We start from the raw sequence: 16,833 nt of genomic DNA, 5'->3' as shown, positions 1-16,833 counted from the left end.
TTCCAATGTGCGTTCACCGCGATGTCGCCAAACACGGATGCGACCATCATGTTGCTATAAACAGAACTTGGATTCATCCGAAAAAATGACGGCTTGCCATTCGTGCACCCAGATTCATCGTTGCGTACACCATCGCAGGCGCTCCTGTCTGTGATGCAGGGGTAACTGCAGCCACCGTCTCCGAGCTGATAGTCCATGCTGCTGCATACGTCGACGAACTGTTCGTGCAGATGGTTGTTGTCTTGCAAATGTCCCAATCAGTTGACTCAGGAATCGAGACGTGGCTGCACGATCCGTTACTGCCATGCGGATAAGATGCCTGTCATCTCGACTGGTGATGATACGAGGCCGTTGGGATCCAGCTCGGCGTTCACATTACCCTCCTGAACTCAGCGATTCCATATTCTGCTAACAGTCGTTGGATCCCCACCAACGCGAGCAGGAATGTCGCGGTACGATAAACCGCAGTCGCGATAGGCTACAATCCGACCTTTATCAAAGTCGGGGACGTGATGGTACACATTTCGCCTCCTTCCACGAGGCATCACAACGTTTCGCCAGGCAACGCCGTTCAACTGCTGTTTGTGTATGAGAAATCGGTTGGAAACTTTCCTCACATCAGCACGTTGTAGGTGTCGCCACCGGCGCCAACCTTGTGTGAATGCTCTGAAAAGAGATTCATTTGCATATCACAGCATCTTCTTCCTGTCGGTTAAATTTCGCGTCTGTAGCACGCCATCCTCGTTGTGTAGCAATTTTAATGGCCTGTAGTGTATTTCCCGTTTGGTTATTATTTAAATATTCACACATTTCACATTACCTTTTACAACACTCGACATAGTTTTCTTAATTATACGGTATGACATCTGAGCCCGAAACACAGGTAAGTGTCCGGCTCTGAAGAACCCCCGAAACAGAGTGACTACCACACCCGAAGTACTTCGTCCCGCAGGCGCGCCAGAGCGTCCCGGAAGTGTCCGAAGCACTTCGGTTGCAACATCGTTACTCTTATGTTTCTGCTAAGTAGCGACATTTAATAAATAAAAACGAAAGTCTCGTAGGCAAACGATGGGAGATTTTCATACTAAAAACTGTTTAAATACAACGAAAGTATATAAATAATTAATAGGCGAAGTTAGGCGTTTTGGCGCCTAGCACCCTAATGTTCCGACCAATCAGGAGCAAGTTCAGTACAACTGGCGGACTCTCCTACGGGACTGGTACGTACTGTACCATCTGTCGCTTTTATCTCACCCCACTTTTGTACCATATGCTTCTTCGCGTGTATCAAGCTGCGACAAGACGAATTTCTCGCAAAATAAAATACTGGCGGCCACACTCAGGAGTACCACAGTCCCAGTAGTTTGAAGTGGGAACAGTGATTCTGAAAGAAAATTTTGGCTTATTTAACAGGTTGTGAGACCATTGACCACTCTGTCTGGTCTCCTTCCCCAACCAACGAACCAACCATTTAACAGGCTGTGCTCTGCCACCGCTGATTTACCCAAATGCCCATATTTGAGGTGACATTGATGCTTGACTCAATGATCGGCAGCCGTTCGTATAGACTAGCCTACGTAACTCTTGCCACACTTGCAATGAAAGGTTATCAAATCCCGGCGCTCTCAGGTCGAAATTTTCTTTAATGTGTCGCAACATTTCTTTTATTTTGTCCATGTGAAGCCGGAAGGTTGGTCTGGTTCTTCTGCTGTTTGGGACTATCTATTTTGCTAGTTGTTCTACAATGGAATGGAAGCCTGTTGTCACAGACAAAATACCCATTGCTTCTGAACACAGTCTTCAGATGCTTAATGTAGGAACGGAGGTGATGCATGTCCGTAATAGTTCGGGCTCGGTGTACTAAGCTGTTGAGCATAGCTCTCTTCTGAGCTGGATGGTGAAAACTATTCCCAATAAGATACAAATCTGTATGCGTCGATTTTCTGTACACAGAATGGGCGACTTGTTCATCTGATTTCCGTTCGACCAACATAGCTAAGAAAGGTAACTTCTCATCCTTTTCCGCCTGCAATGAAAATCTTATGCTGGGATGTGTACCATTCAAATGATCAACAAATCAATGGACGTAGGGTGCGCCACCTCTGTGCGCGCCATCGTGACGTAATCCGGACAATAGGACGCCGTTCTGTGGGTATAAAAGAGGGAACCTCGTCAGTTCACTTTTAGTCCATGACGAAGGTGATAGTGGATATCATCGAAAGCTTGGAATTTTATCCGAGAGAAGTTATACGCACTTAAATATATGTAAGTTGCGAGTAACGTCAAGCGCTTAAGACTGATTTTAAGAACATACACTCCTGGAAATTGAAATAAGAACACCGTGAATTCATTGTCCCAGGAAGGGGAAACTTTATTGACACATTCCTGGGGTCAGATACATCACATGATCACACTGACAGAACCACAGGCACATAGACACAGGCAACAGAGCATGCACAATGTCGGCACTAGTACAGTGTATATCCACCTTTCGCAGCAATGCAGGCTGCTATTCTCCCATGGAGACGATCGTAGAGATGCTGGATGTAGTCCTGTGGAAAGGCTTGCCATGCAATTTCCACCTGGCGCCTCAGTTGGACCAGCGTTCGTGCTGGACGTGCAGACCGCGTGAGACGACGCTTCATCCAGTCCCAAACATGCTCAATGGGGGACAGATCCGGCGATCTTGCTGGCCAGGGTAGTTGGCTTACACCTTCTAGAGCACGTTGGGAGGCAGGGATACATGCGGACGTGCATTGTCCTGTTGGAACAGCAAGTTCCCTTGCCGGTCTAGGAATGGTAGAACGATGGGTTCGATGACGGTTTGGATGTACCGTGCACTATTCAGTGTCCCCTCAACGATCACCAGAGGTGTACGGCCAGTGTAGGAGATCGCTCCCCACACCATGATGCCGGGTGTTGGCCCTGTGTGCCTCGGTCGTATGCAGTCCTGATTGTGGCGCTCACCTGCATGGCGCCAAACACGCATACGACCATCATTGGCACCAAGGCAGAAGCGACTCTCATCGCTGAGGACGACACGTTTCCATTCGTCCCTCCATTCACGCCTGTCGCGACACCACTGGAGGCGGGCTGCACGATGTTGGGGCGTGAGCGGAAGACGGCCTAACGGTGTGCGGGACCGTAGCCCAGCTTCATGGAGACGGTTGCGAATGGTCCTCGCCGATACCCCAGGAGCAACAGTGTCCCTAATTTGCTGGGAAGTGGCGGTGCGGTCCCCTGCGGCACTGCCTAGGATCCTACGGTCTTGGTGTGTATCCGTGCGTCGCTGCGGTACGGTCCCAGGTCGACGGGCACGTGCACCTTCCGCCGACCACTGGCGACAACATCGATGTACTGTGGAGACCTCACGCCCCACGTGTTGAGCAATTCGGCGGTACGTCCACCCGGCCTCCCGCATGCCCACTATACGCCCTCGCTCAAAGTCCGTCAACTACACATACGGTTCACGTCCACGCTGTCGCGGCATGCTACCAGTGTTAAAGACTGCGATGGAGCTCCGTGTGCCACGGCAAACTGGCTGACACTGACGGCGGCGGTGCACAAACGCTGCGCAGCTAGCGCCATTCGACGGCCAACACTGCGGTTCCTGGTGTGTCCGCTGTGCCGTGCGTGTGATCATTGCTTGTACAGCCCTCTCGCAGTGTCCGGAGCAAGTATGGTGGGTCTGACACATCGGTGTCAATGTGTTCTTTTTTCCATTTCCAAGAGTGTACTATAGAGTTATTCCAACTATTACAATTCATCACAAAAGCTCGTGCCGGTAATTATCTTTTGGCTGAAGCACACGTGTTGCCCGTGTTCGCTTTCGAATGTATAATTATCGGGATATGGTTCTCCCATGAACAAAAATAAATTCTTTAACACTCATACACTGACGTTAGTGAATTCATTTTATTCACATGCTGATGTTAGTGTGGTTCTGCAGTTTTCTGTGCTCCTGGCATCTTGTACCAGTTCATCTTTTTTTGTCGTTTCCCCGTTTTCATACTTCTATGCAAACTGCACTTTCTAACATGCACTGTGTCACTGTTTATGAGATATTCAGCTGGATATTCACCTTTTCCTCCAGTATGGCGGAACACGTGAACCCACAGATGATGGTGAAACTGCACTGAAACATGAGGGGTGTTAAAGAGGAATTTGTTTTTGCTCAAGGGACAACCATATTCCCACAACTATACATATTAATATTAGCTATGCTACACAATAATATTACATTTCAAGTCATTTAATTAAAATTCAAGTAGGAGGGACATCCTTGAGTTGTTTACACATCTCGGAGAATACCTCTCCGTGAAGTTCACGGAAAATGACTAATTTAATGCCATGTCTCGGACGAAAAGTCCAGAGCATGGTGGATCACAAATATCTTGAGTTTGTACCAGCCAACTATGAATTATTTAATTATATTGACGAAAAACAGCTGAGTTTGTGTTTGGCTTCTAATTGCTTCCGAAGAAAACGGTGAAATATTGATTCTTTTGTATAGCAAAATGCTACTTATCTTGTTCACTTTTGTTGATATAGTCCTGATTGTTAATGACCTTGCGTCGCTGCAGTTCATTCCAAATCGGTTCGTCAGGTATGAACAACCGTACATGCAGTATACTAATTATAGATTTAATGTACATTTGAGTCTGGTTTACATTTCAAAAATACATCAATATTCACAGTCTTCTGCAAACGACATTATATTGCATCTAACTAAGATACAATCATTATTTTTATGACGTGTTTAAAAAAGGGACACTTCGCTTGCTATTGAGACTATGTACTACTTACGACGGGTCTAAGGCTTCTCACATTAGTGCAAAGTTATGTATTCAGTTATTATTGTGATATAGTAAAACCATTTTTAAGAGCAGTACCGAGAGATTTTCACCTTTTCCTGCTCCTACTCACTGCCTACATTCAGCCTACCCTTCAGTTCACAGGAACAAACCCACGCGCCGCCTTCCAGGTGGGATACAAAAGGCAGAATGTCTTTTGTTAAGACAATTTTAAACGCATATTACCGTGAAACCAATTATGCAATGTTGAAAGTAGAAGAAAGGTACTCGCGTTTGCGAGTATGATGAGACTCCAGCTGTACAGTGTATCGGTGACAGTGAAAATTTGTGTCTCAGCTGTATCGCAACCGGATCTCTGGCTTTACGCGAGTGGTCGGTCACCCTAAGCGCCTCAGCCATCATAGCCCGCCTCCTGGACCGATATGCTACCGTGTCTCTACATGCCGTACTCGCACAATTTAGCGGGTGATCAAAAAGTTAGTCTAAATTTGAAAACTGAATAAATCACGGAATAATGTAGATAGAGAGGTACAAGTTGACATACATGCTTGGAATGACAGAGTTTTATTAGAACGAAATAAATACAAAAGTTCAAAAAAAAACTCCTACAGATGGCGCTTCATCTGATCAGAATAGCAATAATAAGCATAACAAAGTAAGACAATCCAAAGATGATGTTCTTTAGAGGAAATGCTCAATATGCCCACCATCATTCCTCAACAAAAGGTGTGGTCGAGGAATAATGTTGTGAACAGCACTGTAAAGAATGTCCGGAGTTATGGTGAGGCACTGGCGTCGGATGTTTTCTCTCAGCATCCATAGAGATGTCGGTCGATCACGACACACTTGCGACTTCAGGTAACCACAAAGACAATAATCGCACGGACTGAGGTCTGGGGACGTGGGAGGACAATCATGACGAAAGTGGTGGCTAAGCACACGATCATCACCAAACGACGCGCGCAAGAGATCTTTCACGCGTCTGATAATACAGCTTCACTAAAAGCGCCTTTTCAAGTAACGTCAACATGCAGCGAGTGCTGGCGCATCTGATTCTCTCTCTCATTGCAGCTCCTTTAATGGTTCAAATGGCTCTGAGCGCTATGGAACTTAACTTTGAGGTCATCAGTCCCCTAGGACCAAGAACTACTTAAACCTAAGGACAATACACACATCCATGCCCGAGGCAGGATTCGAACCTGCGACCGTAGCGGTCGCGCGGTTCCTGACTGTAGCGCCTAGAACCGCTCGGCCACTTCGGCCGGCAGCTCCTTTTATACCTCTCTATCTACATTATTCAGTGGTTTATTAAGTTTTCAAATTATACTGACTTTTTGATCACCCGGTATGTGATTCACGCACAGGGAGACTCTTGCGATTATTGTCGCGGCCCTGTCTTGGCATGAAATGTTAAATTGCAGTGTCTGGATTTTTCCTCGCAGCAGTGCGTGTTTCTTCAGAAATGCGTAAATGTCAGAAAGATATTGCAGAGTACATTGTAGAAACACAGGCACTGCGATACTGTTAAAAGCAATTAATGAAATACGTGTTACATGCGTAAACTGTAATCGAGATGTACCTCAGTCTTGACATCGATCACTTCTGGTCTGTGGCATGAGAAGTGCCGCATACTGTCAAGTGGCGTGCCAGCTGCTGCGCCCACCTGCCATACAAGAATGACTGTATTGCTTAGCGCCACAGCAAAAGTAAACGCGGGTCGATAGTGGAGACGGCATGAACCGTCCCATTAGCTTGCCAGCCAGCGTGGAGGGCACCTGTTACGACACAGCTACTGACTGATGTCGCCCATTTATTGTTGGGTTCTGCTAGGCTGGACGGTGGCCAGCGCTACACACCAGCTGCCACCTCATGTCATCGGCGTCTGCACGTTCTCCGAAGCCTGGAGACCATTTACTCGACACGCCTCATAGAAACTACTCTTCCTCACCAATGATCCGTACTCTCGAGATGCTTTCTGAACATGGGCTCATGGAGCTAAAGATTGATTACAGGGTTGGATCATGCCAAATCCCTGTCAAGACGATGAAGGTGTTTTCCTTGTTGTTGTTTTTGTTGTTGTTGTTGTTGTGTTCCTGCTGTGTTCATCTGTCAGAAGACTGGTTGATGTACCCGTCCACACAAGCCTATCCTGTGTGCGTCTGTTCATCTTGACGTAACAATTCCACTCTGCATCCTTCTCAACTAACTTACTGTCTGAAACTCGTGGTCGTGCGGTAGCGTTCTCGCTTCCCGCACCCGGGTTCCCGGGTTCGATTCCCGGCGGGATCAGGGATTTTCTCTGCCCCGTGATGACTGGGTGTTGTGTGATGTCCTTAGGTTAGTTAGGTCTAAGTAGTTCTAAGTTCTAGGGGACTGATGACCATAGATGTTAAGTCCCATTGTGCTCAGAGCCATTTTTGAACTAACTTACTATCGCAAATCTTGATCTCTTACTAACCATCACACTTCCTTGATGTCTCAGTACGTATCATATCGACCTACTTCTTCCGTTAGGTAATTTAGACAGTAAAGCTCTTTCCTACGCCAATGCGCCCACTACCAAATCATTATTACCTCCATTTGCCCATTCAATCTTCTGTAACACGATACTTAAAAACTTTACTCTTTTCTTGTGTGTAGAGATTTACACGGAATTCATCGTGATCAGCAGGCCACTGACATTATGGGGAAATAGTTGTTGGTCTTGTTCGATGTGACCCGTTGGCATCTTTTAGGAGTTTTTCAGAAGTCATGGGACCGGTCTCTCCTTCGCATGCAGAGGTTCTTCAGCCTCTGAAAAGTCATTAAGCAAGATCAAGCTGTCATCAGTTACGACATAGTATCTGGTACGCCATCGTCAAAATCGGTAGAAGAAAATTCAGATAGACGTTTTGTGGAAAGCTCCAGTGTTCCGACTTTTAGATCATAGCCAAACCGAACTGTTTGGTTGTTGATGGCATTTTCTTATTACTGGCCGTTTCAGCTACGATTCCCTCTTTGATGGGATTCTCTATTAGAATAGCAGTAAACCTTTTTCGGCCATGGCTGTACTGCTATCGTGGCCTGGCTGCGGAGGAAAGGACAAATTTATTCTGGGGTTATTATTTAATATTTACGGAAATTGTATCTTTTCAATGAACAGTATTTGGGGGTTTAGTTGCTGTAGATGTGGGGGCGAGTTGTTATTGATACGCCAACCAACCCCATTATGCCAACTAGCCCCACGGCAAAATCAAAAACGAAATGGATACCACACAACCCCCAACAAAAGTAACAGAAGATTATGATCTATGCATCCAACCACAGTTAACCGCTCTTTCGAAAACCGACATCAGTAATTCCTCGATTCAATCTACCAGAAAAAATTTACAACTAAACAATCTACTCATCAGTCAGAAAAACGATGGAACAGTGGTCCGTCATCCTTGGCGCTTCCAAGCAGGCTGAAGTCAGGGTGCATGGTACACCTTCATGTACACTCCCAACTAGCACGATGACAGCGCTCAGTGGCATGGAACAAAACTTGTATACCAACTAGCCCTTTACGCAAACCAGCTGCTGTCTCCTCCACTTTATAAAACTGATGAATATTTCCTCAATACCATAAAAAATTTCTTCATTTGTAAATACAGAAGTAGTAATAAAGTTTTTCTCTACAAAATACGTTTGCAAGCAAGTTTGCACGATGACAGCTCTTTGTGATACATTTTTTTTTTATTTACAACTATAAATGGTGATTGCATCTTCTAAGGACTTGTGGTCAGATTTTGAAATTACTAAGGTAAATTTTGTCAGACATGTAATACATCCGATAAGTCTTTGACAGAACACCAATACTGTAACTTTTTTCCATGCAATTGTGGCAGAGTGGTACGGCAACCGTTTTTAATTATTCCGAACTCAAAGTCTTGGTTGCAAGTTTATTTGATATCGGTAACGCGTTCCGCCATTTTGTGCAAAAGCACCAGGATGTGTAACCCGTCCAACCTAAAGCCATATAAAGTGGTCGCAAAAGTCTAGTTACTTTGACATAAAGTCATATAGAATGAAAACTGGAGCCAGAGGTATCCAATTATTTGTGTGCCCACTTTCCATTTTTATGGCTTTATAACGAATGGGTTACACAATGTGGAAGAGTGAAACGCTGATGTCAAATAACTTTGCAACCGAGACTACTTTCATACTGAGACCAATAATACTTGTAGGGAATGGTACCCTAAGCTTCCTCTCTTCTGAGCGAAATTGTGGTCCGAGTTGCTGGAATTTGGAAAAAACGAAGATCGTTCTATTAAATTCTTCAACAAGTGAATAAATTCAGTCACAAGGATCGAAATTTTTAGTTGTTGACGATAAATATTAAAAGGGAAGTAGCCATGATTGAACGAAATAAATTACGCAGTTTCAAGAGAGTAGCCTGCCATTCGGGAGACAGCGTGATTTCCCTATATCATTTTGTGTATATCTCCGGATGCTTGCTATGGGAAAGTCACACCCAATTTCCTTACTCCAACCCTTTCTAATCATAGCCTGTGTTTCCTCTCCAATAGTCTCGTCATCGGTGAGACACTAAACACTGAACTATCTTTTTGATATTACGGTACTGATCTTTATTTTTAGTTTAATTTGTCTTCGTTGTAAATGGTTTTCTTATCTGTAGCGTTGAAACAACGCATATATTGTCGGAGTTCTTTTTACAAACGATGCATTGCACATCACTTTGAAAGTGAGTGTTTCCTAATGATCCACTGTTGGAAAGCAATATGATTTTGTGTTTTCGAGATACAAACGTTAAGCATTAAAATATACGTAACAAATGTAAAAACTATTTCGTTTAAACCAAAGTTTATTTGTTTGTAATTGTATATTTCTCGTATAGAGTGCAGTGTTGAAAACCTTTTGTAATATTCAATAACATATGTTAAAATTATCGAGTGATTATAATAAACATAATCAGAAAATAGCATTTTAAGATAACGATACAAATAATACCTTCTAACCACTCATGAGACAGTATGCATCGTGGTTACATCCAGTGACAGAGAGTAGTGACTAATGATCACCACTTTATCTATCCCTTCAACAGGAAATGATTGTACAGTGTCCGACTGAAGTTGAACAGCCCTCAGTGGGTCTTACAGCACTGAGGACGTTCAGTATTTACTGGGTGTTTCATAAGTACCTCGTGATTTCTAAATACAGCATTGCGTAAACTACAAGACATACAGAAAGGTATCAATGGATAGAGCAACTCTCCAAGCTTTTAACTCACATTGCAGGGGTTTAATACGGGCACCGTTTATGACCTCAATAAGTGTATGCAAGAGATGTCTGTCAGTACACTCCATTTAACCCTTGCCTGTCTAGACTATTTGTGTATTACTAGTTTGATTGTGGTGGTGGTGGTGGTGGTGGTGGTGGTGGTGGTTAGTGTTTAACGTCCCGTCGACAACGAGGTCATTAGAGACGGAGCGAAAGCTAGGGTTAGGGAAGGATTGGGAAGGAAATCGGCCGTGCCCTTTCAAAGGAACCATCCCGGCATGTGCCTGAAGCGATTTAGGGAAATCACGGAAAACCTAAATCAGGATGGCCGGAGACGGGATTGAACCGTGGTCCTCCCGAATGCGAGTCCAGTGTGCTAACCACTGCGCCACCTCGCTCGATGATTGTGGTGGTATTCAGCGGTATACGAAGAATTTTTTCCACTGAATACTTAATAAATACGGACTTGGGATATGTGAGTGGACCCATCTGTGTTTATTTCTAATGTGCCACACTAGCTATTTCCTGTCTATACCCATCCATGAGTGGGTGATTACATGGAGTTTCTAAGAATTCGACTCAATTTAGTCTCGCGGCTGCTGTAGCCCCTGAAAGTAGATAATCCGCTTCTAAAGGGTGTCGAAGGAGTTAGCGAGCCCTCAGGCGTTAGAGTAGCGACGAGGCTGAATCAGTGTCAACATTTCTTACGAGTATGTTTTTAGCGTGCCCACAAAACGTGTGTGAGAGGGACTGAGGAGACCGTGGTACGGGGGGTGTTAGAGAACCCTTTGTCTTGTTTTAATGTAGCACCGCACCACTCCTCAGCTGCGCGCAAAATGGGTAGAAATAAAAGTGCTGAGAAAGCATAGAATCCCTTTACTGCCCCAGAAGACATGGAGATTTCTTCGACTGGTTTTGAACCTCCACTGGTAATCGTCATTTTTCTGAATTTCCTGTAGTTTTTGCGCAGTTGTCACCTAAAACCCACGAGATATTCATGAATAACCCATTGTACCTTCCCCACATATCTCCGACCAGGCCATCTGGGCAGAAAATCAAACACCCATACCAGAAGTTCAACCATATCGGAGTGATACATTAGTAGAGCCCGAGGTTCTTCATGAGGGACATCAGCCTTTTCAGTAGTTACAGTGTCCACAGTCATATGTTATTATAACACTAACCCCCGTGACCATCCCATGTTGGTACTGTGAGCGGCTGAAAACAAGGGATGATGGCGCACTGAAGGGTCGAAACTGGTAGCTACACAATAGGTTGTGGATACTGAGCTTAATTAATAGGTTATGAACTGCTGATTAAAACTGAAGAAATTGCGGTAAGAAGATAAGGACATGAGAACTCGATAAGTTTAAAGAACCGGAAGGTGTTGAGACTTCCGTTTTGAGCCTAGTAAAATAAATGATGTTATATAAGAACTCGTCCACAATCATCATAACGACATAGTAATGAAATATACAGTTTTGTATAGCAAATCATCCAGAATTTAAGAAATTATCAGATACAGAATGTGAACAAAAATTGTTTCTAACATACCACAGAGGTATGGAGGGAGTTGAGGTGAACAATTATGGTCTCTCATCACGACAAGAGCCACCTAAGCTTCGTCGCAAGCGCGTCTTCCGAGGTTTTCAATACACTCTCGCTCTCTTCGCGGAAACTAGTAGCCGTAGAGAAAAACTGAATAGGATCTTATTTGTTGAAAATTTAACGTAGTTAAAATTTGTAGTAAGTTTCGCTAGAGGCCTTTCCAGACGAAACCCCAGCCCCACATTCCCTCCCCCCCCCCCCCCCCCCCCCACGCAATAGTCAGAATTTTTAGCATTTAGCATGGTGTTCCTGGCACTCCCTCCTATCACTTTGGTTAGTTGGTTTGTGGGATTGAAGGGACCAGAGTACTAGGGCCATCGTTCCTTTTTTCCATGAACTTGAAACACCCTCAAGGAATAAAAACAAACAATGGAGATGACAAGAGAAGACACAGGACAAGAAAGACACAGACAGAGACCAGACAAAAGGAATTAAAATCACACCGAGTGTGACATTGGTTGGCCGACCATAGAAACAAAAACAAAAAAAAAACGTATGAGCTGATGACCAAGAATCGCTCTAAAAACCCCAGTCTAAAATCGTAGGCGAAAGGCCAGACTCAACACAGAAAAAAGGACAAACACTTATATCATGCCATAAAAACCCCTGCACGAATTATACTCAAAACTAAATCTGCCATCGCAACGTCATCTGATAAAAGTGCAGTAAGTATATCAGGCAGCGCAAACGTCTGCCTGAGCGAAAGCGGACAGTACAATCTAGATGTAGACCACGGTCAAAGCTGACCCGCAGCGACATAAAGGTGGGTCGTCGCGGCGCAATAAACAGTTGTGCGTCATCCAGATGTGGCCAATGCGCAGCCGGCAGAGGACAACAGAGTCCTTGTGAGAGACCTGCAAGGAGGAGCGCCACGCACCGGTAGCCTCCTTGATGGCCCGAAGTTTTTTGGGTGAAGGAAGGGCGCGCCATTGTTCATCCCAGGTGCGAAGTATCTTCTGCCTCAAAACTGACCTGAGGTCACTCTATGGAAGGCCAATTTCCAAAGCTCGGTACCGACAGCCTGTTTGGCCAGCGTGTCAACAAGTTCATTTCCTCGGATGCCTACACTACTCGGGGCCCACACAAAGACCACAGAGCGGCCGCAACGGACAAGAGTATGGAGGGATCCCTGGATAGCCATCACCAGACGAGAGTGAGGGAAAAACTGATCGATAGCTCGTAAACCGCTCAGGGAGTCACTACAGATAACTAAGGACTCACCTGACCAGGAGCGGATATACGCTATGGCGTGAGAGATGGTGACTAGCTCGGTAGTGAAAACACTGCATCCAGCCGGCAATTAGTGTTGTTCATAATGATCCCCTAGAGTAAGAACATAACCGACACGACCAACAACCATCGAACTGTCAATATAGACAACGTCAGAGCTTTGAAACGCGGTAAGGATTGAAACAAAGCGGCGGTGGAGGGCCTCACAAGGGACTTAGTCCTTCAGGCCCTGTGCCAAATCGAGCCGAAGGCATGGGCGGGGCACACACCATGGGGTTATACGTAGAGGGGCCCGGAAAAGAGGTGGAAGACGCAAAACCTCAAGCGCAGAGAGAAGAGCTCTGACGCGAACCGCGATCGTACACCCTGACTGGGGCCCCCGTTCTGGAAGATGGACGACCGACTGAGGGAACAGGAGACGATAATTGCGACGACCGGGCAAGTGTTTTACTGCTTCTGTCAAATCTGAAAAGTGGGACACGGTTACTGACTGAAGGGAAACTGTGAGAACGGTTTGTAATTTGTGCTTTGACATACCATTCGTTAAGAGCCAAGTTCGACGCTTGAGCTCCGTTTTAGCACACGATTTCAATCTGCCAGGAATTTCCACTGATGTTTGATTTTTTTAAGTTTCTGCAGTCGGTAGAAACGGAACCCAACTAGTAACATTTTGGTTGTCTATCTGTGTGTCCGAGTGTTAAAAAGCCCTTTTCCTCAGGATCAAGATGAAATTTATGCTACATACTAAGATCTACGGTCCCTTCTCGGCGTAAAATAGGTGAGCTAAGTCAATGCAATGAAAAGATTCGGCCATTTGAGTCACATACTTTGATACAAGCAAACTCTCTTATCAAAACCTACACGGTGCTCCCATTAGCCCTAGAATACTGAAATTTGGCAAGGAGCAAAGTTTCACACACCACAGCTAAAAGGAAAAATCCGAAAACTGTTAGTTTATAATTACATCACACGAAAAAAGTTATTTTTTTATTTGTTATCCGACTGTCTGTCTGTCCGTCTGTTAATACTCCTTTTTCTCATTAACCGGTAGACGTATTGATTTCAAATTTGTGTCAGTAACGAAGGTGTATGGGCTATCAGTTGCGTAGAGAATTCAACCTTTTTGGTCACTGCAGTCAAAAGATACGACAATTTACGTCACATATTGTGATACTCCCAAGCTCACTTTTCAGATAGGATGCTTCCCTTTGACTTAGGAATATGAAATTAGCCGAATAGTAAGCTTTCACAGTAAAAGTAAAGGAAAAAATCCGAACACTGTTAATTTTTAATTGTATCATGCGATTTTCTTGTCTACCTGTCCATCGAGTTGTTAAGACCTCTTTTTGTCAGAAACGAGTAAATGTATGAAGCTTAAACTCTCGACATCACGATGGATGAACTACAGTCTGGCAATCACTGAACTATATGAAAACAATCTGAAATCGGTTACAAACTATAGCATGCATACACTTTATTCAACATGTAAACGTCACTACAGATATTCAGATTTAAGTTATGACATGTTCGATATGCCTCCATCATTGGTAATGATATGGCGGAGACGAATAGCGAAATTCATGACTCGGCTCATTTATCGGAACATCGTTGCTGTCTATGACCTCCTGAATGGCTGTTTTCAGCTCACCAATGGTTTTGTGGCCATTGCTGTACACATTGTCTTTAACACAGCGCCACAAAAAGGAGCCGCATGTGCTCAGATGCGGAGAGTATGGTGGCCAATCGAGGCTCATGCCAGTGGCCTTTGCGCACCCCAGAACCAGAATGCGGTCCCGAAAGTGCTACTCCAGAACATCGAGCACTCTCCTCCTTCAATGGGATGGAGCTCCGTCTTGCATGAAACACATCTTGTCGAAATCAGGATAATTTTGGATAATGGTCATGAAATAATCTTCCAAAATCTTCACGTACCGTTCTGTAGTCAAGGTGTCATCAAGGAATATCGCGCCGAGTATTCCGTCACTGGACACTGTATTCCATACACTCTCCCATCGACGGTGAAGAGACTTCTCGATCGCGAAATGCAGACTCTCAGTCCCCCAAATGTTCCAGTTTTATTCTTTGAAGAATCCAACGAAATGAAAGTAGGCTTCGTCACTAAAACAAAACTACACGAGTTCTCATGATAAGTGCGGCCAATCGTGAGGTATTTAACTGCCTAACGCTAACCGTTCAGAAGTTCCGACGATTTTATTTCGTTTAGTTCAATAATAGTCACCCTGTATCTGTCTGCATAAGTTTGTACGGAGCCATCGGTATGTGAGTCCTATTCGTACTTATCTGGATTTTTTTGTCTTAGGACAAATCCCAGTGGTGTCAGTTAATTTGATGAGATGTCTTGAATGTCGTTTCAGAAGTCTCTTGTTGTTGGGTCTCTTGGTACCATGTACTCACTCCGTCTTCAGGCCACGAGTGGCCTACCGGGACCATCCGACCGCTGTGTCATCCTCAGGGTAGGATTCGGATAGGAGGGGCTCTCCAGGCCGTTACGATGGTATTCCTGACCGCTTGACCGAAGCCGCTACTATTCGGTCGAGTAGCTCCACAATTGGCACCACGAGGCTGAATGCACCACGAAAAATGGCAACAGCGCATGGCGCCTGGATGGTCACCCATCCAACTGCCAACCACGCCCGACAGCGCTTATCTTCGGTGATCACACGGGAACTGCGGCAAGGCCGTTGCCCTGGGCACCATGGCATATTACTATATCAAGAAGTAGTAAATTTCCTCGACTAAGCTATTGATAAGCTAATGTGGTAAATTAAAAACGAAAGGGTGATCCACCACGTAACTGGGAGATGCGAATAACTTAGCCATTTAGGAATATTCACTGAACGTGCCGCAGCCCTTTGTATCTTGCACTTGGAAACGCTTGCGCGTGTGCTACGAAAAGTCGTCTTCCAAGCTCTGTCTGTCTGCTGTTTGTATTTATAATGCCTGGTGTGGCGGCGGTGGAGGCGGTTTCTGGTGGGAGGCGTGCGTGCGACGCCGTCGCCACCGCCACCGCCAAAAATATGGCCGGTGGCATTGTGTCGCGTTGGGCCGCGACCAACGGGCTACCCAGAAGGAGACATAAAGAGAAAGAGGGAATAACATAGAGGGAGGGAGAGAGAGAGAGAGAGAGAGAGAGAGAGAGAGGAAGGGGCAGTCTGCCGGCAGTGGCGACTGGAAACCGGCGGGACTCTGCCGCCTGCTACTCTAGTTCCTACAAAAAAAGAAAACGGGTGTATGCGAACGAAAGGATAATGAATAATACTTTTTTCAGAATTAAGCGCCGGGATTACAGATTTAAAGTCTGCTGGCCCGTAATGCTCATAAATCTCTAGTGCCGCACTGGCAACGTCCGAAGGAGAAGCCTGTATGGGGGATCAGCTCATCCGAACATTACAATTGTGTCCTTTGACAGAAGTGATTCCGGTGTTTATACTGTTTATCCATAGACACTGATAAGAAAGAAGACGGTTTATTAGCAGTATGGTTCTCCTTGACGATTTATACATCAGAACAGCAGCTGTCAAGAAATTTTGGAAACTAACTTTTGCTTACCGGATACCTAGGTAATCTAGAGTAATCTGTAGTTTGGCTACTTCCAAGATATTCACCCATTGTGACTGCAGCACTCTGAGTGCATCATCTTCCAGTACAGTAGCTCTTACTGTGTGTGTGTGTGTGTGTGTGTGTGTGTGTTTGTGTGGGTTTGTTTCTTAACGCCAATGAGGAAAGGTGGAACACGTGTCACAACCCAACACTAGCATCGTTTCATTGTACTTTACCCGATGATATATAACTTTTGAACACTATTAAGGTAAATACATTGTTCTATACCAAAATCTTTCATTTGCTAACTATGCCTATCAGTAGATAGTGCCTTCAGTAGTTTGAATCTTTTATTTAGCTG

The 16,833-nt window shown here is 44.9% G+C and overlaps 1 long non-coding RNA gene across 1 annotated transcript in view; it reads right to left on the bottom strand.

Moving 5' to 3' along the window:
* Positions 1 to 16,833, bottom strand: part of LOC126267460 (uncharacterized) — a 517,276-nt gene that overhangs the window by 431,965 nt on the left and 68,478 nt on the right. The window lies entirely within an intron of this gene.

Source organism: Schistocerca gregaria, chromosome 4 (genome assembly GCF_023897955.1).
Source record: "Schistocerca gregaria isolate iqSchGreg1 chromosome 4, iqSchGreg1.2, whole genome shotgun sequence".
Taxonomy (NCBI): domain Eukaryota; kingdom Metazoa; phylum Arthropoda; class Insecta; order Orthoptera; family Acrididae; genus Schistocerca; species Schistocerca gregaria.
Note: the sequence above shows the minus strand (reverse complement) of the source record. Positions and strands in the feature narration are given on the sequence as shown.